Genomic DNA, 27793 nt, shown 5'->3' on the forward strand with positions numbered 1-27793 from the left:
CATAGGTGAGAAGGTGTTCAACCAAATCTTCACTGCAGGGCAGAAAGTGAGAACCCTGCTCATCATATTATTATTGCTGTTGTTATTATTTAGCTAATATGGAGAGCTTGCTGCTCATCTGCCTGATATTGATGGATGTCTTACCGTGTACTTGGGGACCCCACCCTAAGGGACTGTCAAGGTCTTTGGCCTTTGCTGGATGAGATAGAAGTAAACAGATGACCAGCCACTGACCTTTAATCCCACCCTACGCCCATTTTGCAGATGCGGGTGGTGACTCAGAAGTGGAGCCTCATTGCTGGTGTGTGGGGAGCTGGGATTTGAACTGGGGTCTCTCCGGCCCTGTCCCTTCCTCCGAGTTAGCGGCCACCTCTTGCCTGCTCAGGTGTACCTGTGGCTCTGGTCGGGGGCGGGGGACAGAGCCCTGCACAGCGGGGTGAGCGGGCAGGGTGGCAGGGAGCCCAGGAGTATTGATGGCCCTCGGAGCTGGCGGGTGACGGCGGCGGAGAGGTATTAATTAGCAGTTATTCCCTGGCAGCGGGGAGATGGATAGAGATGAAGGTGGCGGCCCGCACATCCGTTTTGTAGCAGCTGAGACGCACCAGTAAATCAGCGCTATGAATCGATGCTGGGCGAGGAAGATACGTTTTGATCTTATTAGTGGTGCAGCGTCCCGGGAGCAGCGGAGAATCCCTCACTCGGGCCCAGCTCGGAGGGAGGGAGAGAGCGACAGGCGCCTGGACATCCTGGAGGACAGAGGATTTAGGTCCCATCGGGGGTCACTGCTAACAGGACTGCAGGGTGGGCACAGGGACACGAGCTCAGGGACTGGGTGTTTCCCTCCCTCCTCCCTCCTGCCTCTGTTCAGCTCTCCACACCAGGGCCAGAGCTCTCTAAGGGAAGAAGACCAGAAGGCGGAGGAAACAGAAAGACCCCGAGCAGTTAAAATAAAACCTGAGCACCTGCCGTTAGTTCCAGCCAGGATGGGCGGCCACCCTCTTGGGCCTCCTTTGCCTGCCAGATCTCAGGACTTCTCTAGCAGTCTCTGATTTGGGCTTTTTCCTTCTTAAATTAGCTATTTCCTCCTGTATCGCTTCAATCTTTCAGTGGATTCTGAGATAGAAGTATTATTGGCCCCATTTTAGGGACAGGTAAACTGAGGGGCTCAGGCAGGGTTAGTAATTTTGTGAAGGAGGCACAGATAGGCAGTGTCAGAGCCTGGGTTCTAACCAGGTCAGTGCATTTGCAGGAGCTTAGCTCCCTCTGCACATGGCCAGGAGACCCTGTAGACTTCCGGATTTCTGTGCACCTTGTGTTGTGGGGACCTTGCGTGTATTGCTAGACTGGCCAGAGCCTTGTCTTCCATGCAGCAGCCTTCCACAGTGGGATGGGTGGGGTGACTGGGTGTGTGTCCCCCTGCAGGCCACGTGGGCAGCCTGGCAGTGCCCTGATGGGGGTTGGGGCCTCACACTCCTTGTCTGTGTCCTCCAGGCCCCACTTGGGACTCAGCATGGGTGGCACAGGGTTCAGTGGCACTGTAGACCTTCTCATGGCATCCTCGTAGGGAGTGACCATTGCCTGGGTGCCTCCTGGTGGCGCCCCCAGTGCCCCCACCTCCTCTCCCAGCAGCATCTGGCTTGTGGGACCCAGAGACAGGGAGGCTTCTGGCAGGTGGGAGGGGACCCCACCCTAGTGTGGCCCTCAGCCTACCAAACCAGTGAGAACCCAGCTTTAAATTCTTAACCTAAATAGCCTCACATTCTCTCTCTCTCTCTCTCTCTCTCTCTCTCTCTCTCTCTCTCTCTCGCACTTTTTTGGAGCAATTAAGGGAAAGCATAAATCAGTCCAGTTTTAAAAGCTCAAGCTGACTTTGTGGCTGGCTAAAATTAGTGGCTTCAGAAAGGAGCTAGGAGCTGGATTTGGCTTCCAGACAGCCATTTACCCAAGCCACAGGTGATGCCAGAGAGGGCGGCCAGGCCGCCGGCCCCGTCTCGCCTCTGCAGAGTGGCACGCCCTGTCCAGGCCCACCCCTGTCCAGTCCTGGGCTCCCCGGTAAGCTAGAGCACGGGTGTGCAGAGTGACTGAGTCTGAACTCCAGCCTCGCCACACTTGTGCTGGAGAGCCCTGGGCAAGTGTCTTCACCTCTCTGAGCCCCATTCCTGCACGTGACCCAGGGACTGAAACCTGCCCTGTGGAGCAGTGTCCCGTGGGGGATGGAGAGGTGTTAAGAAGGGCTGTAACGTGTGCCCACTGAGCAGCCTGTCTGAAATATCTGGCACTGGAAGTGCTTCAAATTCTGGATTTTGGAATATTGCAAATACGAAATGAGATATCTCCAGGTTAGCACCCAAGTCAACCCAGGAGATTCATTTGGGTCAAGGAGGCTGAGCCCGAGACCCACGACTTCCCCCAGGCAGCACTGCAGGTGCCCTGCAGACTCCACCTCCCCCGGCCAGGGAAAGTGGGCAGAGTGACCGCAGGAAGTGATGACAGATGATGTCACATCTGCCCTGCTAACCCCCAGGGGGCGGAAGTCCCCAAGATCCTCACAGGCTGGCTCAGTGCAGCACACGGTGGGGTCTGCACCCAGCACTGCCTGCGGCGGTCACTGGACCTCCCAGAGCCTCAGCTCCTCAGTACAGTGGGAATGGGGGGTCCTTTGGGGGGAGACTCTCGTGAGTGAAGCTGGTGCTGGGGGTCTTTGTGGGGTTTGGGCTCGTGGCAGTGAGGAGCCCAGAGTGCCTGCACCTCTAGGAGCTGAGAGCAGTGGGTCCCCATGGAGGCGCTTGCTGGCTGCCCTTAGGGGGATGCTGGGTGGAGGGATGAATGAATGAATTAGTGACTGAGCAAATGAAAGGAGACGGATGCTGCCCGCCATCTGGGTGTCCATCGTTCTTCCCATTGGCGCTGACTTTCCAGCCATCTGGCTTCTGCTGCCTCCTCTGAGCCTCACTGCCCTGTAAGGTGAGGCACGGATGTCATCTTGGGCCACTCTGAGCCACCAGAGGTGTTCGTGCCCTTCTATTTCTGATCCCAGAAGCTCCCAGGGCCTGTAAAGTCCCTCGACCACCTGTCCTGGTCTGACTCCTGTCCGTTCAGTGGGCAGCCAGCTCAGCTCACCCCAGGGGGACGGTTAATTGCTCCCAGACTATCTGCTCATCTCGCAGGCTCTTATCTGGGCCTGAGCATTTAGGCAAACACATTAGGCCCACTCAGTCCAGAGCCTTTGGACAAACATCCTAACCTCTCCTCAGCTGAGAGGCTGTGCACAGCGTTGGCCTCTGAGCACCCACCCCAGGGCCTGTCATGTCCTGTCCTGTCCCAGACCACCTGCAGGTCCTGAGCAGCCCAGGCCCTCACATCCGGAGACTGAGCCCTGGGATTGTGGCCAGTGAGATCCAGCCAGGCTGTTGCTTCCCCACCCAACTGCTCAGAGGTGCCCTCAGTCAATCACAGGAGGCAGAGAAATCCTGAGGAGGGTTCCACAGCCACGCTTGAGGGATTAGAGGATTCTGTGTGACTTAGCTTGATCAACAGATCCTTCTGCAGCAAGGGGCTGTCACCCAACTGTGCGCTCCCTGGGGTCCCGGGCCGTGACTTCTCACCTGCACCAGCTCCCCAGTGAGGCTTTGCAATGGGCCTCTGCCTCTCCCAGAGTGAGGTCACTCCTTTGAGGGAGCTGGAGGAAAAAGTGACCTCATCTGTCTTCTGGGATGGAGGCTGCCCCCACCAAGGTCCCCCATGTACCCATCTTCCCTTGGTGCTCCAGTGAGGCTTAGGGTGCCATTTCTCTCTCTGCTGCACAGATGGGGAGACTGAGGCCCCAGGCTGAAGTCACTTGCTGCTGGAGGTATCGCTGGCTGATCTTTTCAAGTTACAAATCCCACAGTCCTCCTCCCACCTAGCACGATCTGGGGTCCCCCGTGCTTGCTCGCAGCAGGCCCGAGGTCCTGTGGCTGGTGAGCACAGTGCCTTTTAACACCCGGGCGTGGGAGGCCTCCAGGTCCATTCTTCCTGCACCGCACTGCGTGGTCCGTTGAGGGAGGCTCGTTTAGGGAATGGAGATATAAAGAGAATTCATACTGTAATTTATTTGCCTGGATTTCTACCATGTGTGGAGGATTTTCCCGTATTTATCTTCTGATGATTCTACCCCAATCCTTCGAGGTAAGCAAGACAGATATTTATTTAACAAATATTTATGTAGTACTTACTGTGTGCTGGGCCCGCTCCTAAGCGCTTCATAAATATTAATGAGTTTAATCGGCGTTAAGCACTCTATGAGTTAGAGGCTGTGATTTTCCCCATTTTGTAAGTGTGGAAACCGAGGCACAGAGAGGTGAAGAGAGTGACTCGGGACCACACAGCCAGAACCGGGGCTTCGTCTCCAACAGCCTCGTTCTTGGCTCTTACCTCTTGTTCTGCCATCGTGGCCCCCAAGTTTGCAGTACTAGGATTGAACCCAGCATCTTGTGCATGCCAGGAAAGTGCCACAGCACCGAGCCACATCCTCAGCAATTTTTATTTTGGGACAGGCACTCACTAAGTCTGGCCTTGAATCCGCGATCTTCCTGCCTCAGACTCCAGAGTAGCTGGATGGCGGTGCTCACCACCCTGCCTAGCTGGGCATCCGAGGGAAAGAGGGAAAGTTAGGATCAGCATGGGGGTGACCTGTGTGGATGGACAGAGAGTAAGAGCTTGAGCTGGGCGCAGCCCTGCCCTGGGGACTGGGTTCCTCTGCCCAGCAGGTTCCTCCCGGGAAGGCTGAGACCTGATCCTTTTTCAGGGAAGGGCTTGTGAGCCCCTGGGGAGCTGGCACAGCAGGTGAGGGACCCTAAGTGACAGAAGAGCCTGAACTGGGATTAGCAGGGCCAGGAGAAGCCTCTGCAGAGCCCTGGGCTGCAGGATCAGAGCTCTTTAGATCCTTATCTTACCGCAGAAATACACTAATCCCTCCGGCCTTTGGCTACCCTTTCTTTTTCCCTGCAGCCCTGTCCTGGGCTGATCTCCCTCAATCGCCTCATCCCAAGCAGAAACCGAGCAGGGCGGGCAGAGGGCACTGCTCAGTTGGTGGTTGCCCAGGAGTCCTGTGCGGGGGGGGGCATATCACAACACTGCTCATGTCATTGTGGGTCACTTGCTGGGAGCTCCCTTCCCAGTTGAGCCTGGATAATGGTGGGATGCAAGTAATTTTTGTTTAGAGCCAAGCTGGAAGCACCAGAATGGGGAGGAAGATGCTGCTGACCCCTGAGCGTGATTGCTGGGGCATGATTGTTCCCTCCGGTCCCACATGGGCCAGGGCAAGGACATCCGTGGCTGGCTCCTCTTAAGTGGTGATGTGTGCAGGATGCTGGCAGTGCCACTGCTGTGCCACTGCTGCTGCCTGCTTTAGCTGAGCGTCTGCTGTGAGCCAGGCTCCTGGGCTATCTCAGGGGTTGCTCCCGTCTGTGGCTATAGCGTCCTCTTTCTGCAGATGAATAAACTGAGGCACAGAGAGTCGCATACAGTGTGTCTTGGAGAGCTAGGATGACCCTGCTGAGCGTCTGCTGCGGGCAGACCTGTGTGCCCAGCCCTGGCTCTGACTCTAAAACCCACATTCTCACTTTGGGGTCCCCGTGCTGCTCTGGGAAATGAGCTCCTGTCTCTCCTGGGTGCGGAAGGCGTCTTCTGTGGCTTCTCTAAAATGGCCCCGATTGCAAGTGGTTTTTATTCTTTTCAATAAAGCCTATTTGTGACATCTACCACCAAATGCACGCTGCTGCTTAAACCTCTGTATGACTTTTCGCTTCAATGAGCTTCTTGTTCCCTGCCCTCGGGGACAGCCGTTGGAATGAGACATCCTGGTTGGGGCTGGGGACCTGTGGTGGCTGAACGGGAAGGGCGGGGCTCAGATCCAGGCCCTGGGCCACATCCAGGATGATGAGGTCTGGTCTCCTCGGGGATGCACGCCCACCCTCCCTGGGCATCTCGGCTGCTGAGTATCTTCCTGCTGCCCCTGTGCACTGTCACTGTCCCTGAAGCGCTGCGGCCGGTTGGGACTGGACCACTGTCTGAGGTGGGGAAATATGGCCCAGTTCTCACTGTCTCTGTCTGGTTTTGGGCGATGACAGAACCCCCAAGACCAGATCATTTGTAAAGAACGGAAGTTTGTTTGGCCCATGCTTCTGGAGGCTGGAAGCCCAGAGGCCTGACACTGCCATCTGCCTGGTGCCTGGCGAGGACCTTGTGTTGCATCATGGTCTGGCACAGGCATCACCTAGCATGACAGAGCAGGGTGCTGGCTCAGTCTCTCTTCCTCTTCTCATAAAGCCATGAAAGCCACCGTCCATCCTCGTGTTTATGGCCTCATCTGACCCTTGGGACCTCCTCCAGGCCCAGCCTCCACACCCCATTCCCGGGTGACCTTGGGGTTTAAATTTTCATCACGTGAACCCAAGGGACACCTCCACACCACAGCACGACAATCTGAGACCCTGTGCAGGTCCCAGCAGGAAGGGCAGCCTGCATCAAGTGAGCTGTCTGTGTGTTCCGGCCCTGCAGCCTGGACCCTCTGGGCCTCAGTTTTGTGACCCAGGGTTGAAGTGGCACCTGCTGCCAGGGCCCAGCACAGCCCTGGCACTTCCCTCCTCACGTTGGAGCCTGGTACTGCGAATGCAGCTCTGTGGGCAGCAGCCAGTCTGTACCAAGCAGGCAGCAGTACGGAGAGCCAAAGCCTTCATAGTCGCTGTCACCAGGGGTGGGCGGGGAGTCAGGGCACATGAGGGACATGCTCAGAAGGTGCCTTCCACGTGGTTTCCAGGGGCCCCTGGGACTGGGCTTTAGGTGCTAACCCTCCCCTCCCCCGCCACTGTAGGTCCTAAAGCACTTCCGGTCTGAGCCCTCTGTGGTGCAGACCTGTCTCTGCACCTCGGAGAGCCCAGACCAAGCCCCTGCCGCCCCTGCTCTGTTGCTCCGTCCTCCAGTGTGTGAAGCCCCTGCATCATCTCGGCCCCTGCTCCCTCTGCTTCTGCCTCTGATGGCGTTTCCCACCTTGTCTCCTTACCAGGCGTGACGTCCTGGTGGTCACAGCCCAGAAGCCGCTTCTTATAGGAAGCCTTTCCTGACCAGCATTTGGCTGGCCTGGGGACCTCTCCACGCCCCCAAGCTCCTTTCCCAGCCCCCTCCTTTCCTCGTGGCTCAGCAGGAGGAGCACTGGGGCCTGGCTCCTCTCTCAGCCTCAGTTTCCTGCCTGTGAAAATGGGGATACCGACACACCCTGGCTGACTTCTCAGGCCAGTTCCTAAGTTATTGGGTGGAAATATACTTTACACAACTTACAACAGGTCATCCGGGACATTAGCAGAGCAAACCCCAGCAGGGTGAGGAGAGACCACATAGATAATTCTTATTCTCCTGCACACCATATCAGGGCCCCACTGAAATCACAGCCACTCTGCACCCCCAGTATTACCTGTAAGGACTCTTTCAATCCTGTCGACAGCCTATGGGGGACGTTGTATCTCCATTTATTTTTCTTCACTGGTACTGGGAATGAAACTCAAGACCTTTGCCCTGAGCGCCATCTCCAGACATTTTAATTTTTGTTTGATGCTATTGTAATTTTGAGACAGGCTTTCACCGCATTCCCCAAGCAAGACTAGAACTTGCCAGTCCTCCTGTCTCAACCTCCCTGAGCACTGAGATTGTAGGCTTGTAGCTCCATTTTGCAAATGAGACTACTGAGCCCAGAGAGGTTCTTTGACTTTTCCGTGGTCACACGGTAGCAGGAAGAGCCAGGACCAGAATTTAAGCCTCTGAGGCTCATAGCCCAGACTTGTTCCTCTTTGGGCCCTTGGCCTTGACAAGACTGTCTGTCTCGCAGATCACCAGGTGGCCCTTCTCCCTTGGCCCAAAATAAAGATCAGACAGCCAGCCCCAGGAGTCCTTCTGAGATGGCCTGATCTTCCCATCCATCCGCCCCACACCCTCAGCCCCTCAGCCCCTCGAGCCCAGCAGATAAAATCTCAGCCCTAGGGCCGTCATGGTGGCCTGGCCAGCATTAGGCGATGCTAATTGCTCTGTCCACAGCAGAGCCTTGTTTGCATATATGCAAATCAGGGGCTGATTAGCTCCAATCCCAGCTGGGTCAGCACTGCCTTGCTTGGAGGCCTTTGGAACCATCCAGATGGGGCACGCAGCAGGCAGGGTGGCGTGGCCCTGGCAGCCTTGGGTGACTAATACCTGGCAACTGAGGGGCCACTTGTGACCCAGAGTTTGGATGGTGAAACTGGAGGCTGTGACCCGATGTCCCCCCAAATCACCTTTCCCGATCCAGGGACCCCAGGATGTCAGAGGCAGGGCGGGCCTTCTCCTCCTGGGAACAGGACTCCGGGGCCTGACCGTGGTCCCTCGCGTGCTGGGGAACAGCAGATGCCCATGCCCCCACCTCGAGGACTCCCATAGATGGCATCCGGAGAGAAGGAGCCGGTCTGCATCCTTGAACCCACCCTGGCAGCAGCGTGGAGCGGACTGGCTCTCACCTCACTGGGGCATTTTGCCAGGGTGTGCAGCCCTGAGACTCTGTCCCCTGCCCCTGCCCCACAGCCTGCCCCTCCTGGCTAAATGCCACAGCTGCTGTCCTGGTCCTGCCCATTGCTTCCTCCTTCTCATGGCCTGGCTGATCTTTCCAAATGACAAAGGCAAGCACCCTCCTGCCCGTTCAGAACTGTGCATGGCTCCCCCGCGCCATGACGGTGTTTGCCATCCCTGTTCTTCCAGTTCATGTCCTGGATTCCTGGGGGGCCTGGGCTACTCACTGGCTGATGTGACCCCCCAGCCTGGCAGAGCCGGCTGGCCTTCTGGGAGCCAGGGAAACCACCTTCTCGGGGATCCCTCCTGAAGGTTCAGCACTATCCCTGCTGCACTCTGGGGCCCTGTAAATGCGTCTGCATGTAGGTGACCTGGTGGGTCACCTTCTCTCCTAGTCTCTTAAAAGGTTTTAAGGTCGTTTTGGGGGTGAGGCCTTGGCTTCCAGTTCTCTTAGGGCAGAGGGTGGCATCTCCCCATCAGACCAATGCTTGATAGAGGCAGTAGCTATGTCTTTACAGCATAGCAGGTAGGGTTTTGTCCCCAGACCTTCTTCTAAAGGAAATATGTGTCTCTTCCATCTCCTTTTCTGTCCCACGGTGTTCCCATGTGCTTGTGTGCAGGAGTAGCAGGATATTTCAGGGTGCTCTCTGTTCCTCTTGATCTTACCCCGCCCCTGGGTCTCGGCCCTTCCCTGCCAGGGAGGCTGATCTGGCTGAAGATCTGGGGTCCACCAGGGACCTCGTGCCTGGTTCAGCCTGGCCCTGCTTGGAGGTGCCTTTTCCCTCCTCAAAGGAAGTCAGTCCACTTTTCCTGCCTTAAACTTTCAGCCTCTGGCCCATCTTGACCTGGCTTAGCTTGAGTGTAGAACTTTCTAGAAACATCTAGTAGGTCCAACCAGAGAGAAACCACAGCCCATGAATAGCATGACGGGAGGCCCAGGACCCTCCAAGGTGAGTGCCCCTCACCCTGGCTGAGGACAAGTACACGGAGGTGACCTGACTCACCAGGGAGCCCTGGGGAGAGAACTGTGGTGGCCAGGCTAGAAGTGCAGAGCACAGGTTCCCAGCGAGGCCCATTCTCTCACTAACCCTGAGACATTTAACTTCCTGTGCCTCAGTTTCCCCATCTACCATACTCCAGGGCTGTATTGAGAGCAGGAGCCCCGTGAGAGAGTGCTGAGCACCTCAGGAGCACCCCTTCCTGCTGCTTTGGATGCTCTGACTTTGAAAAATAACTTTCTCAGTTCCAAAAGTAATACCTGGGAGCTGGGATAATTTGGAGCATTTAGAAAGGCACAAAAAAGAAAATGGCCCTATTCTGAGATGACCGCTACTGATGTGGGGTTATTATCCTCCCAGCCTTGAGGGGCGCGTGTGGGGGACATAGGGATTTGAGGGGACACAGAAAGGAATGCATGTGGTTTCTTTTGAAAAAGTTCCCGTCAGAGCCATTTCTGTGGTGAGGCGGCTGCTTCTTGCCTTTGTTCCCTGACCCTCGTGTGGTATCTGAAAGCCACCCATTACCCTGTTTTTGCCACCGATTTCCTCAATTCATGCTCCCCATAAAGCATGCGGGGAGCTTTATAGGCCCACAAAGGCATTCAAAGTTAATGGCAAAACCGACCATGTGAAAATTCGCTGCAAACCGCCCTGCTCTCCACACCTCAAGGGTGCAGCTCCTCCTGGTGCCAGCAACCGGCCAGACCAGGCCCTGAGATGCAGGGTCAGCAGCAGCAACACCTGGGGGTGACCTTCCCTCCGCCGGGGACATGGAGCGCCCGCGTGCCCCTGCACCACCCCCATCAGCCCGGCGCCCACGCAGTAAATATCAGGAAAGTAATTTGTGTCCATGTTTTCAAATCCAAACAGAAGGGCAGGGAGCGATTAAGACAATGACATTCCTCATGTCGGGGTCCCACAGAGCCACATGCAGGGCACCTCCTGGCTACAGCTGGAGGACAGGTGAGTCCGATGATGCCCTCAGTGTCCAGGGATAGAGCCAGAACAGAGCTGGACCTCTGTGCCCTTTCTAACGCGTACCTCCTGTCTCTGTCCTGCCACATGCCCCAAAGCTGCCGGGCAGAAAGGGGTAGAAACCATCTCGGTCTTTCAGGGCAGAAATTATGTGGCTTCTTCCAGGACAGTGCACCTTGGCTGAGTCATTTCGCCCTCTGGATGGCTGGACATGAATGGGGTTCCTCTGTGTCTCCCCAGCCCACCGACAGCCCCACCCACACCCTGCTCTCCTGCTCCATGGGGGAGAAGCCCCCCTTTCTGTGCCAGAGGCAATGGGGGAGCTTAGTGGATCTTCCATCGACCTGGATCCCTGGGAGGGGAGAGGAACTGCAGAGCCCCGAGGGTCCTGCTGGGTCCCGCCACCCCATCCCAGCCAAGGTCCCCCCAGTGTCCATCTGTGTCTTCTCTCTGCTCACAGCTAGCCCGTGAGGCCAGATGGCCTCCCCACAGCTCATGGATGAGAAAGCCCCGCTCAGAGAGGTTAGGTGTCACACCAAGGTCACACAGCTAGTTAATGGTGCGATCCAAAATAAAGCACAAGCCTCCTGGCATGTGCCGGAATGGAATGGCGTCACCAGATCCCTCTCTCTCCCCTCACACCCCAGCTGCAGGCCAGGCTCTTCGCCCGCCTCGGACCTGGCTGCTTCTCTGCCTTGTCTCTGCCACCCCAGCCAGGCCACCATCTGCCGGGGCCTGTCACCACCTCCCAGCTGGTCTCTGCTGCCACCCTCACGGCCCCCCTCAGCTCCCACTGCACCCAAAGACGTGTTATTAAAATGTAAATCAGAGCCCACGCTGCTTCCGGCTTCCATCCCCAGGGTCTGCCTTTGTGCCTGAGCGCAATCTGCTTCTCAGCCCGGCGGGCCACCTCACTGGCCTTGCCTGGTGCTTTGGCCTTGGCCCCTCTGCGGTCATGAGGCCCTGGCCGCTGGTCTGCTCCAGCTACCTGCTCTTTCCATGCCACGTGGGCCTCTAGCCGGGAAGCGGGGTGGGGGAACCCCCCTACCCCCCGCTTCCTCTCCACATTAACTCTAACCTCACCATCGAACTGAGCCTTTGAATTTGTTTCAGTTTTTATCCAATTTGTTTTGCAACCAGAATCTCGGAAAGAATTAAATTGGTGAACCAAGGTACCACTGTATTAACATGATAATTTGTACTATTATAAATTCCCACTGGAATAATGGGGAAGCTAATAAAATTTTTTCTGAGATTAAACCCAGGGCCTTTGCACTGAGCTCCACCCCAACCCTTTTTCAAAAATTGTTTATTTTGAGACAAGGTCTCCCTAAATTACTAAATCACCAGATAGGGCTCAAACTCCCAATCCTCCTGCCTCAGCTTCCCAGAGTCTTTATTATGTTGCCTGCAGACCAGGACCGTTTCAGGACTGCAACCTGCTTCAATTCGGGACTCTGACAGAGGCACTGTCCTAGCCCCATTTTACAGAGAGGTCAAGAAACCTGCCTGGGGTAAATACCTGGCTAGCGGTAAAGCAGGGATTAGACTGGACCGGCCTGCTCTGGAGTCCGTATTCTCAAGCACAGCATTGCTCTGTGACCTGGGCAGCATGGGCAGTGGACAGGGCCGTTTTGTTCCCCCTGCATCTCCAGTGCTGATGGCGAGGTCTGCCGCTGACAGTTCATGCAGGAGGTGTTTGTGCACCGGAGCGAGCAGGGTCTGGGGCGCCTCAAAGAGTCGCGCATCATAGCGTCTGGCATTGTTCAGAAGACTGGGCCGGGGGGCATGAGACCAAGACACGAGAAATACAAGCCTGTATAATTAAAAAAATGAGACTTTCATCCTTGAATGAGTGAGGTTGTTGTATCCAAATGCAGAGTGGTCCACTGACCCCATGCATACAAGTTAATGTTTCAAACCCATTTAAAAAAAAACAAAATTGGATGAGCTCCTACGGTGAGGCCTACCAGTGTCCCGGAATCCCAGCAGGCCGGGTCCACTGACAGACCTGCGGCCAGCAGGGTGTGTGTGACCACAGCGGGTGACGATCCGTGGAGACCCAAGAGTCCAGGGACACGCTGTCCAGCAGGAGGCCCCAGGGCTGTGGGGTCCTCAGCAGTCCAGGGCTAGGGCAGCGATGCACCAGGGTGGGGGTGGGGCGTGGGGCTGGCTGGTTGATACAGGCAAGGTTTGGAGGTGCAGAGGCACCATGGTGCTAATAATGACTATCAATACTGGGTGTTCTTGAATCACAGCATAGTAAGAAAGGTGGCCTAGCCCAACTGTGCAGCCCTGGCTGCGAGCCTGGCCGGCCACCCCGCTCCCCGGTGCCACCCATGACAGGACTGGTTCCCTCCCCCAGTGCGCTCCACCCAGCCCCACAGCCTGATCCGAGAGTCTCCCGAGCTGGGCAGATCAGGGAAGTCGCAGTGACTTTGCGGCTCCTCCAGGGTGGCACGGCAGCTGCCTTGATCCATTTCCCCATCCTGGCTCCATCATGGTCCAGCGCGGTGACCTGGGCCACTTTCCCCCGTGGCTGCTTTTCAGGCTCTGAGGCTTCTGAGTTGCTAGAGGTGAAACTTCAGGCATGGGTTCCAGGAGATGCAAATATCCCTAATCCCCAGATCCCAAGTCAAAATTCGGTTCTAGAAGCCAACGCGCTGGAGTGACCCAAGCACACGGTTGCACCCCAGGAGATTTTGTCTGGTGCACAAAATTATTCAGGATGATATAATGCTGGGGTGTAGCTCTGTGCAAGAGAACTTACCCGCGTGTGAGGCCCTGGCTGTGATCCTGAGCGTGTATGTGTTATGTTTTTACGTACTTAAAATGTTTAAAATTCTTACATAAATTTTACATTTTCTGTAAAAATGTTTACAGAAAACAGGCAGCATGAAATCACCTTCAGGCTGTTAGGTGTCTATAAGAGTGAATTTTATGCTTAGACCTGCCTCTCGTTCCAAAGTGCGGCTTTATAGATATGCAAATACTTTGTAGTCTGAAAAAAAATCTGAAATCCAAGACACTTCTGTCTCCAGCATTTTGGACAAGGGGATTTTCAAGCTGCGTTGCTACAATAACTGCTTTCATAGACTCTATAGCAAGAGTCAGGATGGAGCCAGACTCATCGGGGTGGAATTTTAGGGCTGGCACTCACTCTGGGGCCTGAGCCTCGGTTTCTCCATCTGGAGAATGGGGCAATAGTTGCCTTAGGGGCTGGGGAGGTTGAGGAGTAGTGGTTCTCTCAGTCCCTACTCATGGGAAGCCACTGCCTTCACCATGGTGTAGCCGAATGGGCTCACAAACCCTGCTGTGTTCTGTACCATTCAAAGTCCAGCATGCCTCGACATAGCCAGTTCATGGTTGTGGGACCCTGGGCCACTTCTGAGCCTCAGTTTCCCTGGAATAGGACCAGCAAAGCCATCTGATAGGGTCAAGGTAAGGATCGAGGGAGGGGACACAATTTAGGACCCATGCTCAGTTCCTGCCCAGCCTGATGCCAAGTGATGGCTCTCAGTGTATGGCCAGCCACGGTGACGTCGCCCAGTGCCATCCTTTGTCACCGCCTCCTCTGAGGGCACCCAGGTTCCACCCAGCAGAGAAGCCCACAGCACCCGGGGGAGAATGGAGCTGTGAACATGCTGCTGTGGGGTGCGGCCGGCTTGCAGCAGGTGGAGCTGGGGGGTGAGATGTGATGGAGTGCTGTGCTTCCAGTGAGCGAAGCTTTGCCGTAAACCTTGGACAGTTATGGATGGCCTCGCCCTCTTTAGCAGTCAGTCCTGTGCTTGTCCACCCAGCCCTAATGGGCTTTGGAAGCCCAGTGCCAACATCCCTTTTCCCCCAGCAAAAGAGCTGGCTCGGGAACTGGATGTGTTGAGAGCCTGCAGCTCGGCCCGGGCATCGCATCCCCGAGGTTTGTGGCCAGGTTCATGCCTGGGAGGCTCCGTCCCCTAATCAGCAGAGCAGATGGCCCGCTCGGCCTGGCACCTAAATGGATTCATTCTCCCTTCCTCCCCGCATCATAGATGGAGTAACCGAATGACAGAGGTGTGGCGACCTTCCCCAGTGGCACAGCCGGAGATGACGGGTTGTTGGGGTGGGGCTCAGGACCCCAGTTCCAGGCACTCCTGAATCCATCGCCACCCCAACAGGCTGTCCCCACACTGTGACTCAGTTGCTGATGACCTCATGCAGCCTCCAGTCTGTGGTTCCCCTGATGGCAAAGACACTGAGGCCCAGATCAGGGCAGGGCCTTGCTGGTGTCACTTGTGACTTAGTCACCCACACTCGTGTAGCTGGGCCCCAGCATCCTCTAGGCCAGGGTTCTCTCTCCTTCACCTGGCATCTGTGGGACCCACGGGCCTCTCACCCCTGCCCTGAGCTGTGCCCTGCCCTGGGAGAATGTCTGTGCATCCCAGGGCACAGAGGATCCAGCACTGGGCAGGGACTGGGAGGAGGGGATGGGCTGTGGGCTTGTTCATGGCTCCTGCAGGTCCTGGCTGGGGGAGACACACCCCAAAGGCCAGGACCTGTATGGGTTCCAGCCAGGGCTGGGGGCTCCAGGAGTTCCCCGGGGCAGTAACTCCAATTCCTCTGACCTCTAACTTGGCTCCAGTGTTTCCTACAGGAACGCACCCCCCCCCCACCTCCTTACCTCCTTCCGGCTCTACCCAGAAGCCCTTGCGCTGCCCCCTCTGTGGCTCCCATTGCCCCAAGGGGCTTTGCACAGACTTGAATTTCATCACTCACCTTTGTGACCTGCACCACAGCCTCCCCCCTGTTCCCCCAAGGATGGAGACACCCCTGCACTGACACCAGCACAGTGTGGATCTGCCAGTCACAGAACGAGTCCCAGGGCTGGCTCTGCCTTTGGGACCTTGTGACCTTGGAAGCTGTCATCCCTGTGAGCCTCTGGCTTCACCTGTAAGGTGGAGATAATCATGACCAATGGCAGAGCTGCTGTGGGATGAAAGCCCGCCCCCGTGTATGGGGAGCCGGGCGCTTCTCAGGCCTCCACCAAACACCAGCTACAGGACAGAGGAGGGGTCCAGAGTTGCCTATGGAGAACTCGTCCCCCAAACAAGCTGTCTGGGCCATCTTGGCAAGGTAGTGGTCAGCAAAGACTGGGGGACTTGGGGCCAACTGAGGATCCGTGGTGCAGCTGTGGCCCCAGGGGCTGGAGAAGCATCAGCGACACCTGAGCTTCCCACAGGCCTGGGCAGTGACCTTGGCCCTGCCTGGCTCCTGCCTGGCTCCTGCCCCCTGTAGGATGGGGAAGCTAATAAATGTGGTGGGCTGGGGAGGCTGGGAGCCTAATTGACTAATATTGGTGCGTGCTCTGACGGCACAGGTGCAGGGATGGCAAAGGTGAAGTATTAATCCACATAACATGTACAGTAATTATGATGTACCACTGGCCTGGCAGCCTGTGTCAATGGTTACTCGGAAATAATGTGGGCATGCAGGCTGCCCTGCCTGCCAGTCCCTCTCCACCGCAGCAGGCCACTCCGTGGGGAGGACTGGGCTTTGCAGGGCATCCTGGGCCTTCAGGGAACCGTCCAGGGGGTGGTCGTGGGGAGGGAAGGAGGCAGGCTGGACTGAGCTCTCCCCGCTGGCTAAGTACTGAGCCGACCTACTCTCTCTCCACGGTCTCTCACGTGTCATCCTCTTTGCAGCTGAGGAGACACTCAGACAAGGCAAGTAACGTCCTAAGGGTGTACAGCAGGTGGGTGGCAGGGCTGACATGCCAATCCTGCCCCACCTGGCTCTAAGCCTGTGCTCTTTCCTCCAGAAAATAAAGCCAAAACCACTGCCCCTGTGCCCAGCCCCAGCCGAGACTGAGCCCCTGGGGAGCCTTATACTGGGAATAAGAGGGTGTCAGGAGCATCTTTAGTCTCTCTTCAGTGGAATTTGGAAGTTGGGAAACCAGGTGTGTTAGTCACTTTCTCCATCGTAGGATACAACACTAGAAACCCACAGCTTAGCGGAGAGGTTTATTCTGGTGCGTGGTCCAGTGCATGGTTGGCTGGCATGAAGGCAGGAACTGTTTGGCATGGTGGGAGGGCCCAGAGGCAGGCAGCTGCTTAATTTGTGGCAGCCAGGAAGGAGTAGGGGGGGAGAGAGAGAAAGAGAGAGAGAGAGAGAGAGAGAGAGAGAGAGAGAGAGAAAGAGAGAGAGGGGTAGGCTGGGACGCCAATGCACCTCCATCTAAGCCCCATCCCCCAGCAGCAGGTTCAGCTGAGAGCTCAGCCATGCATGAGTGTGTGGATGTTCCCAGCACTGCCATGATCCAGTCACCTTCCAATCACATGAGACCCTCCAGGACACTGTTCCAAAAAGAATGAAAGTTTGGGGACAATTGCAGACAACTCCAGGTTTCTCTGACAGCTGAGGGGTCATTAGGGTTAGGGTTAGGGTTAGGGTTTGCCCTCCTGCCCCCTCCTGCCAGGCATCCCGCCTGTGGCTGCAGTTAAGTCCTGCGCAGGACCTACCCTCCACCAGTTCAGTCACTGGCTGTCGAAGGCCACTAAGCCATGCTGCGCCCCAGGCATTAATTAGTGTCTGGGTTGTTAAGTGTTTCTTCCCATTTATGCAAATTAGCGAGGTAAGAGGCATATAATGAAGTGTTTGTGGTTTAATACTGTGCAGTAGGAAGGAAGATGAATTTTAATTACTGGCTCCTAATTGGATGGACAGCTTGTTAATATCCTCCTGACAGGATGTCTACCCACCCACCTGGCCTGGAGTCTGCTAACTTCCTCTGCCAGGGCTGCAGCCCTGGGTATCAGCACCTGAGCAAGGCTTTGCTGCGTGCCCTGGCTCAAGGGTCAAGCTGAGCATCCCTCTACCTCGGGAGTTCCTGTGAGCACTGGGGCTCCTGACCTAATTCCCACAGTGTGACTGGCAGCTAGGCCCTGGCTATCCCACTTCCTCTCTGAGCCCCTGGTCCTCAGCTGAGGGCTACATAGTAGAGGAGGGGCACGGGAAGTGAGCAGCTTGCAGATGGGCAGTTTTCCAGAGAAGGGGGAAGTCACACAGCCTTGTGGGCAGCTGGGGAGGAATGACACGGGATTTCTAGGACGGTGAGGAGCTAGATGGTAACCCCTCCGCTCATCCTTCAGGGCTCTGCTTGGTGGCATCTCATCCTATCCTAAACCCACCCCTGACCCCTGGATGGAGCCTGGACTGAGGGTGCCTGCCTTGGGCTCAGTCTCTGCTCACCCCCTTTTCAGAGGGCCCATCATGTAGGCCTGTTCTGCTGTGCTGACCTTTGGGCCTTCGGCCCAACACATCCCTGTCACCTGAGATGTTTGATCAAGGCAAAAATGATCTGTACGTGGGGCCAGGCTCAGGCTGGATCTCTACGGGGAGTCACTGAAACTGGAAATTGAGCACACATGCAGGGCTGTGGCATGGCTGGGGCATGGCCAACCCGAGAACAGAGAGACACCTCAAAGGCCAAGATAAGGTCACAGCTGAGGACGCTTGGCCCCAGCTCCAGTTAACTAAGTAAAGGCTGTGGCTGTCGGCATTTCACTCCTGTCGTAAAATACAACATGAAGATCATCTCCTAAAATAGTTCTTCTAAATTAAACATAATCTGATTCTTGACAGAGTCCTTGAACCACTCCCAAGGTCTGTTCAGTTTCCCGTGTTTTTCATTCTAACCCCTTCCTTGTTTGAAAAACTAAATAAATACGGGCTGCCCAGAGACAGTCCTTATCTTAGTCCCCAGAGTCTCGAACTCTGCAGAGGTTTTGATTCTTCTGGAGTGCTAAAATCAGACCACTTGTCTCATTTACTTTAAGCTTTCACCATGTACTTGTTTGGGAGACTGGGGGTCTTGGCCAGGTCCCTGATAGATCTCCCTGCTAGGGTGCTCCATGCTAAGGCTCCAGAGCAGGCTAGCTATAAGGAGCCATGGAGAATTCTAGACAAGGGCCTATGAGTAAGTTGGAAAGGCTCAGCTATCTCTGCAGTGGAATTTGAGCTTGGCTCCAGAGCTGGTCTCACTGAGCCTTGGCATCTGTAAAATGGGCTAACCTTAACTTTGAGGGTGCGGCGAGAGACACAGGGACATAAAGTGCCCCAAGCACCTAGTAGAGGCTCCACACATGGTAGAAATCATTGCTGTTGGATTTCAGGGATGGGGCCCCCTCCAGGGAACAACTTTGATGTTTGACCCTTGTGTACCTGAGCTAGACCTTTCAGGCAGGGTGGCCCTGAGTGCCCCCTGCTCTCAGCCATCATCATTTCTTTAGGGTACACAGGGCCTGTGGCACCTGTTTGCATGTTGCCATGCATAGAATGCACTGATACTCAGGCTGGGCTCTGTCCTCATGCCCTAGCCCCAAGGCACTAATCAGGGAGCAGGGCAAGTGGCTTCCCTGTCCACATCCCGGCACAGGCAATGTTCTGGAGCTTTTGTGCAGAGCAGGTTGAGCACTGGGTGGGGCTTCCTGAACCCTGGTACCTGGGCAGACACAGGCTTGGGCATTGAGTCTAGAGCTGTGGTGGGAGGTTGGCAGGGTGCCATGGCTCTTCCTGGAATAGGCTAGGCTGAGTGGCAGCTATGAGCTGGGATCTCCAGGAAAGGACTGGGTTGCCAGGACCAGCTGCAGGGCCCTAGCACAGCCGAGGATGGAGAAAGGCGTCTCTAGATGGGTGTGGCTTTTGGGTCTGTACCTGAACTCAGAGAGGGCTCCATCCAGGCAGGGGTCCAGAGAAAGAAAGAGCCCAGCACCATGTTGTCCTCTCTCCTGCACCCAGAACCCCCCTCAGCCTCTCACCATCTGCTCACACCAAGCAGGGGTGCCCAGCATGGACAGAGTGTCTCTCTACGTGCAGATGGGGACACTCAGGCAGTGGTGGGGATGACATGATGCCGAACCCCAGGCTGACCACCCCATGCTGAGCTCTCCTCTGGGCCACCAGGCACGGCTCAGCTCCCACCTCAGTGCCAGGCCATCCAGAGCCTCACCCACCCTCCTCCAAGCCCGTGTTCCTGGGCTTATCAGGCAGAGGCCAAGACAGCTGCTCACTCTGCAAGTGCTTGTTCCCCAGGCCTCTGTGGGGACAGGAGGACAAAGGAGCCCAGGATCCCCTGGCTGGGAGGCCTGTGGTGCACTCAAAGGGGAGCAAAGCTGTGACAGCATTTGTTAAAAGGAAAGCAGATGCCAGACAGATGTGCTTCTATCCACACCAAGTGGTCCCATGCAGCAGTGGGATAAAGCCAGATATTTATCAAGCAATCACTGCACAGAGGCTTCAAAATCAAGCGGATGAAGCAGATCCAGGTTCGAATCCCAGCTTCCCCTCTGGGGGCTGCGTGACCCCAGACATGTTCCCTTAGCCTCTCTGAGCCTTGCCTTTGTCATCATGAACGAGGATCATCATACTCACCTTATGAGTTTGCTGCTTTGGGCAACAGCTAGGGTCCGATATACAGTAAATATTTGTTCTGTGCCTTTCATTAGAAACTTTGTCCAGCCATGGATAGGCCAGGCCAAAGGGAAGGAGATACTCCTTGGGGATCTATGACAGGAAGCAGGTCCCGAAGGTCAAAGGCTGAGACCCAGAGGAGCCTTTGGACCAGGAGGCACCAGACCATGTTCTGTGAAGACCAGGATGGAGAGGGCTGAAGTGGGACCCATGGCGGAAGCCGAGTCTGGGCTGGTCGTGCAAGACTTGAACACAGGGAGGTTTGTGAGAGTCACCAAATCTGTAGTTTGTGGGGGTCACGGAGCTAGAGGTCGGGTGCAGAGTTCTGAGGTCAGAGTGCTTGAGCTCCAGGCTTGGTCCTGCTTATTCCCCACACCTGACCCTGTACCGAACCCGGGAAGGTGTCCCAAAACCCAAGAAGCCTAAAGGAGCGCCAGGCACATAGAAAGTGCTCAGCAGATAGTGTTATTGATGATGCTGGTGTCACAGGGGCCAAAGAATGCTCTGCCAGAAACAATGGGGGAGAGAGGGAGGAGTGAGGAGCTGGATTCGGGCTGGAGGGCCGATCTGCGTCTACATCTGGATCCCCTGGACTCGGGAGGGTTCCTTTTGGGGAACCGTGGTGCGTCAGCTCAGGGTTGGGCATCTGTAAGGCTCTGGATGGGGTTGCACCATGCGGCTGGCCTTGGCTCCCCCCGCAGGAGGCATCACTGCTGGGATGAGCTCTGCTTTCCACGCGCTCTGGTTTCTGTTAACACCTGCACTTTGCCAGCTGCCAAAGCAGCATGGGCACTGCCAGCTTCAGGGTGGGAGGAGAAGGAGTCCCCCCACAATGTCCAGGGCCCCTGGGGAAGGAGCGAGAGAGAGCTTCTGCCAGCGTCCTGCCTGGTTATATAACGAGCTCACAACTTGCACACCCAAACTCAGGGCTCAGCGCACAGCAGTGGATGTGCAAGTCCTGAAAAGTTATTAACATGAAGAGCAAAATACCGTGATAAGCCATCATTTATATCAAATCCAATTTGGCTCCTACTCTGGTGAATCATTTGACAAAACAAGGAAAGAACAAAGAAAGTGAAAACTCGACCTCTGGAACAGCCGAATGGCTGACACGCAGGAGCGTAATGAAGCTGGGGATAACAAGAACAGCACGGTGCTGCCGCATATCCTGCTCCAGAGCAGCGGTGGGCACCGCCCCCGTCTACAGCTGGGGAAACTGAGGCACACGCAAGGCAAAGAACTTGCCCCAAACTTTAGACTAATAGTTGCAGAGCCAGGGTTTGAATTCAGGTTTGGTTGCCCGCTATTGTTATTGGGTAGGGGGTTTGGGAGGAGTTATTTCTAGGCTTGGTATCCTGAACAGAGGTGTTGTGGGTTAAAAACTGGTGGTCAACTTAACACCAGCAGAATTAAGTCAGCATGGTGCAGATGGCCTGCCTGAGGAATGTTGCCAGCATAAATAGAGAGGTGGAGAAGAGCTGGGCGTTGTGGGTCCTTCTAAGTGTTGCTGTTTTGAATCGCTGGTTCTCCTGGAGGAGCTCATCATCCTGGCTTCCCCAATGTGGGTTGGGTCATTGTCATTACAGGAGCTCTGAATCTTGCGGCCGTGGTTCACTTTGGGGGAGCCCTGGTCCTTACGTTGAGCATTGCTTCCTGGCTCTGGAGGGGAAACTGTGTGCTGTTTAATCTCCAGGAGAAGCTTGTCACACTGCCTTCTTGATGTGAACTTGACTGTTCTCATCATTGGAGGAACTTGGGACCTCCATGTCGCTGAGGATGACTGTGGTACTTTTCAGGACAGCCCTGGTCTTTATTATGAGTGTGACTTCTCAGCTCCAGCATAGAACCCTCAAGCTGTTGGCACAGCTCCTTCACCCGATTGGCATAGACTTTCTAGCTTCCACCACTGACCTTTGGGCCTTTCCAGCACAGATCTGTAAAACAGACTGACGTGAGACCTTGTTGTGGGCTCTAGACCTCCAGTTGGACATGTGAGAGGCACGATCATGGGTGCTAGATCTTCAGCTGGACTCATGCGGGACATTGCTGTGGGATCCAGGGCCTTTGCTGAATATTCTGAGTCTCTGGCATTGTGGACAGATTTCCTGCACTTTTTATGTTTAACTCTCAGTGACCATAATAAATAATATTATAAATTCTGTGTCCTGATTGTAATTGTCCTGGCATTATGGGAGGGTCTGTAGCTGGGAACTGGCAGGCATTGGGCAGAGGAGAGTTTTGGGTGTCAGGGTATCCAATCCTGCTGGTGGGTTCAACACGGTGATGCAGATGAGGCAGGATGCAGGCCAAGGCTGTGTGCTTTGGGGTTTTGCATGTCCGGGGGTCTTGGGAGACAGGGTGACCTTTGTCCATTGGCTTTCTGATATTTGATGGAGTCACCCAGCACTTAAAGCTGGGTTCCCAAATGGTGGTGCTCCAGGGGGGTGGGGCCTGGAGAGAACGGGGTGCAATGCATTCTTCAGGGGGATTTTTAATCCTCTTCCTCCTCTCTTTTGCAAACTGCTCCCTTGCCACAAGCCGACTGGCCTCAGGCTGACACCTCAGAAGCTATGAGCCCTGATAAACCTGTCGTTTTTTTTCTAACTTGGTTATCTCAGGCATTTTGTTACTGTACCGAAAAGCTAACCAACGCTGGCTCCACAGCACACATTCCTTTTTTTCTTCCTCTCAACCCTTCCTTCTTTCCTTTAACCATATCTTGTTTCCACGGGGATTGTGCCTTGCACTGCCCCCAGCAGCACTGGAGAGCCCTTCCGTTTTCCTGCATGGTATCAGAAAGCAGCAGCTTTCAGAACTTTGGTATCAGTGTAGTTTTTTTTTTTTATTTTAAAGACAGAATCTTGCTATGCAAGGCAGGCTGACCTTGAACTCACCTTGTAGCCCAGCCTAGCCTTGAACTTGGGGAAAACTCCTGCTGCAGCCTACTGAGTGCTGGGACTAAAGGCATGCACCACCACACCCAGCAGTGTTAGTTTTTGACACATGAGCACCTTTCCCTAGGTCGATGAGCCCCTTGTGTCTCTTCTTTGTGAATATCTTTCATAGTCTTTGCCCATGGTCAATGCTACACTTCTGGTCTTTGCTTCTTACTGATTTCTAGGAGCTTTTTGCATATTAAGGGTATCATTTGTAAGAGGAATCTGTATTGGTTTCCTGGGGCCACAAAGGACACCTCAAGCGAGTGGGCTTAACCAGCAGAAATTGTGTATTTCCCCCAATGCTGGAGGCTGGAGGCCCAAGAGCACAGTGCTCCCCGAGTCCCCTCCCTGTGGCCAGTGGGCAGCCCCCTTCTGCCTGTGTCCTCACGTGGCCTTTCTCTGCAGGAGCTCACATTTTCCCTCCTCATAAGGACACCAGTCAGGCTGGATCGGGGCCAAACCTAATGGACTCATTTTAACTTAATCATCTCTTTAAAGGCCCTCTTTTCAAACACAGTCACATTGTGATGTATTCCAGCACGGGGAGCCCTGTTCGGCCCGTCACAGGGCCACACTTACTTTTCCTTAGTTGTGCTTTCTTCTTCAATGTGGTGTATTTGTCTCTAATCACTATGCAATGTTGCTTTCTCATACCCTTGACTTTGAATATCTGAAATCAGACCTGTCTCGGAAGCTATTTGTCTTCTGAGACAACGCTGTCCGGAGGGGAGGGTGTGTCGGACTTCCGAGTCCCTCTGACCTGGAGTCCTGGCGGTGCATTGCACAGGAGAGCAGGGTGACCTTGGGCAAGTCACTGGATCCCAGTTTCAGAGCTGTGCCTCTATAAGGTGCTAATAATAATGTGCCGCAGGGGCTGTAGGATGAGGGGACATTTGTTAAGCACACGGCCCTGCCTCTGGCCCATCAGAGAGGCTGTGGCCGTTTTCACCATCTTTATGAATGCGGAACACTAAGGACTGGGGGGCCTGAGGGGGAGGGTGGCGGAGAGCTGGGCACATGCCTGTGTCTGCTCACATCTGGAGTGCTTGGGCCCAAGCCCATTGTCATGCAAGTCCCACGTTAGGAAGGGTGTGTGGGCTCCTAGCCCAGCAGAACAATTGCAGGAGGTGACGGGTGGCGGGGGGGGGGGGGGGGGGGGGGGGGGGGTTTCTCAGGAGCTTGAGCAGGAAAGGAGAGAGCAGAGATCACCTTCATCAAAGGGGAAGTAGGAGGCTACGTGGGGACACCGCTGGGGAAACGGGACGTCCTCTGCCTAAACAAGCAGACCGCAGTGCGCATGTTTGGTGGAATCTGCACACGCTGCCGCAGTGCTTGCCGGGAATGGCCACGAGAACAAGCAGATGCAGTCTAAGGGTCCCTCAGTGCCCATGGGGACTCAGGGCCGATCACAGCCTTTCTGGCTGAGGCGAGCTTGCAGAGAGACAGCACAGCTGGCTTTGGGCTAAGGAGAATGTACCCAGGCAGGAGCAGGCATCCAGAGATGTCAGGCAGAGAGGGAGACCGTCCAAGGGACAGAGCACTTCCAGGAGGCAGCGGGAGGGGAGGAGCCTGGTGCTGGCATGTGGGCGGCCCCTCTAAGTCCTGCCACCATCTTGCAAAGTGAGTATGGCCGGCCTCGGTGCACAGGGGAGGAGAGAGACTGGAGAAAGAGAAAGGGCTGCCCGACGTCAAACCAAGGGGCAGCTGGGTGGACAGGGTGCCCTGGGGAGAGTGGCCCTTGTGGAAGGGCTCTGAGCCCCACTCTCGACCTATCTTTGCTGAGCCCCCTCCTCTCTGGCACAAGCATGGCACAAATGTGCCCTACACCAGCTCCCTAGGGGAAAGGGCACCTTCCCTTCCACCACAGCTGCAGCCTCACCTGGGACCTGGACCTTCGCGGTCCATGGGGCAGGGCCAGTGCTGGGCCTCCCTTTTGTCCCATCCCTAGTGAATGGACTGGACCCCTCCCCACACTGAACACTGTCTGTTTCCCATCACTGCGGGGCAGTGTTCCCGGAGGGCCATCCTGGCATGTGTGGCTGCGCCCCAGCTCCCAGGACCAACTCTCCAGCAGGCCATGCAGCATCCCCTGCCCTGTTCTGAGCCCGCCACCCATGTCCCACAGGGCTGCCTGCTTCCCTTCAGTGCTCCCATCCACTGGAGGCAAACAACCAATGTGACGTCATGGCTGGAATGTGTCCCAGGGGCTGCCTTGGACCTTGAGCTCTGGGCCAGTGCGCCCTGCCGCCTTGGGGGAGGAAGAAGCCAAACCCGCCATGTCCAGGGCGGGCCTCGGCCACTGCTGCCAGGGCTCCCTCCACATCACTGCCCGCCACAGAGAGCACTGGGCTGTTAACTTACATATAATAACCTTAGACACTGCGATTAAGTCACCTCTCATTCTTAAAACTGCCTGGGAAGGGGACGCAGGGTGATGTATGGAGGCATTTACAGCTGGTGCCAGGCAGCGTAAGGACCCGGCCGCTGAGAGACGCAGGCGGTGCTGCATCAATATGAACGGCTGTGATAACAGAGCATCACACGGCTCGCTGTGCAGACCCACAGCCCGCAGCCTGCACTGGTGTCGCTTGGCTGAGGGTCCTCGAGGATGGAGAGACTGGCTCGAAGCTGGACCACGGTTCCCTGATGTCTCTGTAGCCTGATGCGCTGGGGGCCCCATTACCTGATCCCCTGCTCACCTCACTCATCTCTTACCCTTGAGACCATGCAGGATGGAGGAGGAGAGGAAGTGCCACCCACCACGATCAACCTACCCGGTCCTTTCCATGTGCGTCCCACCAGACCCTGGAGTTACACCTTTGTAAAGAAGCTTTTGCCTGTTTAGGGTGGGCCAACCTAAGCACATGCCCAAGGCCCCCCAGCACGTAAGTGACACGGCTGGGATTTGCATCCGCCCCTGTGCCCAGGCTCTGGGCTGGCTGGGGCAGGGGTCAGGGCAGGAGCTGGTGGCCCCCACTGGCAGCTCCCGACGGCCAAGGTAGTTGCCTCTGGTTTGCATCCAAGGGTGCAGGATTGAGGTATGGCGTGAGGCTCACGTAGATCCCCTTGATTGGCAGACAGACAGCGTTACTATTTAATGAGTGTCCTGACTGTGGGACTGGTGTGTACTCAGGGATTCTCCCTGTCTGCCCTTGGTAGAGGGCTCAGGACCCAGGGAGGACTGCCATGGCCGTGCTGAGGCTCCCTGGACTCAGGTCCCCACTGACTTCCCGGAGTCTGGCCTGGGGTAGGGTACTGGGCTGGGGAGGTCCGGGTACAGTGCAGAGAGTCTCAGGCCTGGGGATGTCCCTCCTGCCCAGATGACAACATCCAGATGTTCCTTCCTCTATCCCTAGCTGGCGTAAGGACAGTGGCATGGAGGCTGCATCAGGGGTGTCTTTGCTGTGGCCACAGCCCCTCGGGATGGGGTGCTCTCTGTGATAATTCCATGTGCCTGATTAACAAGAAGGGGAGCCGAGCCGATTGCACGTGTGTGGTGGGTGAGGAGAGACAGGCTGCAAGTGGGGTTCCTGGTGCTAAAGAATTTGGCTCCCCAGTGTGAGTGCCTGGGGCACAGAGCCGAGTCATCTTCCTGGCGACAGACTCACCGGAGCCTGGAGAAGTGGGCTGTCAGAGGGACCCCAGCCGTGGTTGAGGGTGCAGCTTTGGGATCGATGGATCCGCAATCAGATCCAGGCTCTCCCCCGACCCCAGCACACAGTGGGCACCCAGACAGTGGGAGCCGCTGTCATGTGAGGGTACCTCAGAACCTGGATGCCACCCCTGGGACCCGTGCCTGGACTGAAGGGTGCCATGGCCCTGGCCAGAGAGGAGGTTCGGTAGAAAGATAGGTCTGTGGGGCCCTGGTAGCTAGCTGAGAAACGGGCTCATATACTATCAGCAAAAGGTGGCCATTCTGAGGGGGATTCCAGATGCCAGTGTGGTCTGAGGCACATCAGTGGCTCCCAAATGCCTTGCTGCCTGGCTGCAAAGGACCTCTTTGGGCGGGATCTAAAAATACAGGATCCTCAATATTACTTTCAGATAATCTGATTCAAGAGATAAATATGTCTGTATTAAATGTCTTCTCTTTGACTTACTTTATTATACACCCTTCACTTTGAAAAATAAGCTCACGTTACTAATCCTAGGGAGACAGGCACTGTTGTGACCCTCACTTGATGGATGGAAAGAGGGAAGCACAGAAAGGTTAAGTCAATTGCCCAAGGCTGCACAGTAACAGATGTCAGTGTCAGGGTTGAACCCAGGCTGCCTGGCTCTGGAGCCCATGACGTGAACCACTGTCTCTACAGGCTCTTGGAAGGCTGAGGAAATCTCACCTTGCTTTCCTGGGCACACTCTCGTGCCTCCGAGTTCACAGGATGCCAGGTTGGGGCTCATGCCTGTATCCAGTGCTTCTGCGTCCTAAGCAGGGGGAAGTCAGACCAGGTTGGTGCTGTCAGGAAGGCTTTGGGGGCCAGGTAGGGGGATGCAGGGACAGCGGAAGGGGAAGGGGCTGTCCTGGGGAAGCAAAATCCAGGAAGGCATAGATAGAGGCTCAAGGGGGAAGGGAGGGCCTGGGAGGCAAAGCTGGGGCACAGGATGACCTTAAGGCTAAGTCATTGAGTGTCATTTTGGAGCGTGAGGAGTTGGTAAGTCCTAGAGACTCAGTACTCTCTCTCGTCCAGAGTCAAGAGCCAGAGCCAGAAAGGGAGCACCCCCAGCTTCAGGGAGGGAGGAGCAGCTCCAGACCCAAGGACGAGTTATGATCGGTCTAACGCTAAGCCCATCTTGGCTATTCTGTTTGTCATTGGCTGCTGAGGCAAGGAGCACCTGACACAGCTGTGACCAATAAAAGAAAGTCCACAG

General features: G+C 55.7%; 1 protein-coding gene across 3 annotated transcripts in view; it reads left to right on the forward strand.

The window, feature by feature from the left end:
- Window positions 1–27793, forward strand: part of Igsf21 (immunoglobin superfamily member 21) — a 206051-nt gene that overhangs the window by 17295 nt on the left and 160963 nt on the right. The gene's annotated exons all lie outside the window — the stretch shown is intronic.

This window comes from Cavia porcellus, unplaced genomic scaffold (genome assembly GCF_034190915.1).
Source record: "Cavia porcellus strain 051 isolate PalLab524CR breed Dunkin Hartley unplaced genomic scaffold, mCavPor4.1 scaffold_25, whole genome shotgun sequence".
Classification (NCBI taxonomy): Eukaryota; Metazoa; Chordata; class Mammalia; order Rodentia; family Caviidae; genus Cavia; species Cavia porcellus.